The sequence below is a fragment of the Oncorhynchus mykiss genome, chromosome 8 (genome assembly GCF_013265735.2).
Source record: "Oncorhynchus mykiss isolate Arlee chromosome 8, USDA_OmykA_1.1, whole genome shotgun sequence".
NCBI classification, from domain to species: Eukaryota; Metazoa; Chordata; class Actinopteri; order Salmoniformes; family Salmonidae; genus Oncorhynchus; species Oncorhynchus mykiss.
Window position 1 is genome coordinate 8,567,329 of NC_048572.1, and position 3,430 is coordinate 8,570,758.

Genomic DNA, 3,430 nt, shown 5'->3' on the forward strand with positions numbered 1-3,430 from the left:
ATGGTGATGGTGATGGTGGTGGTGTTGGGGATGTTGATGGTGGTGGTGATGGTGGTGGTGGTGGTGATGGTGGTGGTTGTGATGGTGGTGGTGATGGTGGTGGTGGTGGTGGTGTTGGGGATGTTGATGGTGGTGGTGTTGATGTTGATGGTGGTGGTGATGGTGGTGGTGATGGTGGTGGTGGTGGTGGTGGTGGTAGTTGTGGTGATGGTGATGGTGGTGGTGGTGGTGGGGATGGTGGTGGTGGTGGTGGTGATGGTGATGGTGGTGATGGTGATGGTGTTGGTGGTGGTGGTGGTAGTTGTGGTGATGGTGATGGTGGTGGTGGTGGTGGTGGTGGTGGTGGTGGGGATGGTGGTGGTGATGGTGGTGATGGTGATGGTGATGGTGGTGGTGGTGGGGGTGATGGGGGTGGTGATGGTGGTGTTGGTGGTGATGGTGGTGGTGGATGGTCTTACAGAACACCAGAGTTTTCTGCGTTGTTGTGCAGATCACCTCTTTTTCAATACAATAAGTATTATCTGTGTTCATTCAGAATGCGATTTCCAGGGTCACTGCTGGCTTAAATACTGACCTGCTATGCCTTTGATAAACTTAATGAATATAATTTGTGCTTCAATGCAGACGCATGGCGTTGTCATTGTCCTCTCCACACCTGCCGTGTGATGCCAGGAAACTATGTTCCTTCCTTTGTTCTCAAACACACAATGCCCCCAGATCCCTCCCTTCTTCTCCTCTCTAGCCTCAGCTCAGAGCTCAATACCTGTATCCTACCGTCCTGTCTGCCTCTGTTGAGTACTGCAGTCAGACACACAAAGGAGAAATAATCTTCCTAACTAAGCTTCTCTTCTCTGGAATCCTGCATCTATATGAGCGGACTAAATCTGCCAGTTTGAAGAAAGTGAATATGCTTTTTTGTAACATGGTAACTTCAGTTGGAATCTAAGAAGTAAGGCCTGTGGAACACAAGACACAAGACTCTATTGGTACATCACTGCAGTTATTTGGGAAGTGGAACATACTAAATTAAAGACTCTATTTGTTTATCACTGCAGTTTTTTTGGGAAATGAGATAAAGCAAAATAACATAACTGCTTTAGAAATATAATATAACTGCTTTCCATCCCCCCTTCTCTCCACCCCCCCCCTCCTCTCCATCCCCCCTTCCTCTCCATTCCCCTCCTCTCCACCCCCCCTCTGCTCCATCCTCCTCTCCATCCACCTCCTCTCCACCCCCCCTCTCCATCCACCTCCTCTCCACCCCCCCTCTCCATTCCCCTCCTCTCCATCCACCTCCTCTCATCCCCTTCCTCTCCACCCCCCCTCTCCACCTCCCCTCTCCATCCCCCTCTCCATCCCCCCTCTCCATCCCTCCTCTCCATCCCCCTCCTTTCCATCCCCTTCCTCTCCACCCCCCCTCTCCATCCCCTCTCCATCCCCCCTCTCCATCCCTCCTCTCCATCCCCCTCCTTTCCATCCCCCTCTGCTCCATCCTCCTCTCCACCCCCCCTCTCCATCCCCCTCCTCTCCACCCCCCTTCTGCTCCATCCTCCTCTCCATCCCCCTCCTCTCCACCCCCCTCTCCATCCCCCTCCTCTCCACCCCCTTCTCCATTCCCCTCCTTTCCATCCCCCTCTGCTCCATCCTCCTCTCCAGCCACCTCCTCTTCATCCCCCCTCTCCATCCCCCTCCTCTCCACCCCCCTTCTCCATCCCCCTCCTTTCCATCCCCCTCTGCTCCATCCTCCTCTCCATCCACCTCCTCTCCATCCCCTTCCTCTCCATCCCCCTCCTTTCCATCCCCCTCTGCTCCATCCTCCTCTCCATCCACCTCCTCTCCATCCCCTTCCTCTCTATCCCCCTCCTTTCCATCCCCCTCTGCTCCATCCTCCTCTCCATCCACCTCCTCTCCATTCCCCTCCTCTCCACCCCCCCTCTCCATCCCCCTCCTTTCCATCCCCCTCTGCTCCATCCTCCTCTCCAGCCACCTCCTCTTCATCCACCCTCTCCATCCCCCTCCTCTCCACCCCCTTCTCTATCCCCCTCCTTTCCATCCCCCTCTGCTCCATCCTCCTCTCCATCCACCTCCTCTCCATCCCCTTCCTCTCCATCCCCCTCCTTTCCATCCCCCTCTGCTCCATCCTCCTCTCCATCCACCTCCTCTCCATCCCCTTCCTCTCCATCCCCCTCCTTTCCATCCCCCTCTGCTCCATCCTCCTCTCCATCCACTTCCTCTCCATCCCTCCTCTCCATCCCCCTCCTTTCCATCCCCCTCTGCTCCATCCTCCTCTCCATCCCCCCTCTCCATCCTCCTCTCCATCCACCTCCTCTCCATCCCCCTCCTTTCCATCCTCCTCTCCATCCCCCTCTGCTCCATCCTCCTCTCCAGCCACCTCCTCTTCATCCCCCTCCTCTCCATCCTCCTCTCCATCCCCCTCTGCTCCATCCTCCTCTCCAGCCACCTCCTCTTCATCCCCCCTCTCCATCCACAGCCAGCAGCCTCCCATCACCATTATTTGTTTGACATTCACTACATCTGTTATGTTAAGTGACTGTAATGTAGGTGACATTGTCACAAAACTCCTTTAATGCAGCCCTGGTTGACCTTTGTGTCTGTAAGAGGGACCTCAGAGGGGCGCAGAGGGCCCCTGCTACACAAGCACTCTCACACACACACACACACACACAGAGGAACCATAACCACTGTCTTCTCACAGCTGCATCATTGTCAAGGATCGTTCCTCTCTTCACGTGATTAATTACGGTCTGATCACTAAATCTAAATCTGATTAATTGGAGACGTTGAATGCCTCCCAAATTGCACCTTATTATGTAGTGCACTAGGCCCATAGAGCTCAGGTCAAAATGAGTTGACTGTATAGGGAACAGGGTTTCATTTGGGACGTAGCCATCATCCTCTATTCCTCTGTTTAATGTACACGTTGTTCATCTCAACAAGTACATTTACAATCCCTTAATACTGGCACATACAACACTACTATAGCCTTAGTTCCCTGGTCCTACCACCATAGTTCCCTGGTCCTACCACCATAGTTCCCTGGTCCTACCACCATAGATCCCTGGTCTTACCACCATAGTTCCCTGGTTCTACCACCATAGTTCCCTGGTCCTACCACCATAGTTCCCTGGTCTTACCACCATAGTTCCCTGGTTCTACCACCATAGTTCCCTGGTCCTACCACCATAGTTCCCTGGTCCTACCACCATAGTTCCCTGGTCCTACCACCATAGTTCCCTGGTCTTACCACCATAGTTCCCTGATCCTACCACCATAGTTCCCTGGTCCTACCACCATAGTTCCCTGGTCTTACCACCATAGTTCCCTGGTCCTACCACCATAGTTCCCTGGTCCTACCACCATAGTTCCCTGGTCTTACCACCATAGTTCCCTGGTCTTACCACCATAGATA

The 3,430-nt window shown here is 53.7% G+C and overlaps 1 pseudogene; it reads right to left on the reverse strand.

The window, feature by feature from the left end:
• LOC118965604 overlaps window positions 1-392 on the reverse strand; it is a 2,331-nt pseudogene extending 1,939 nt beyond the window's left edge.
• Between the last annotated feature and the right edge of the window lie 3,038 nt (window positions 393-3,430).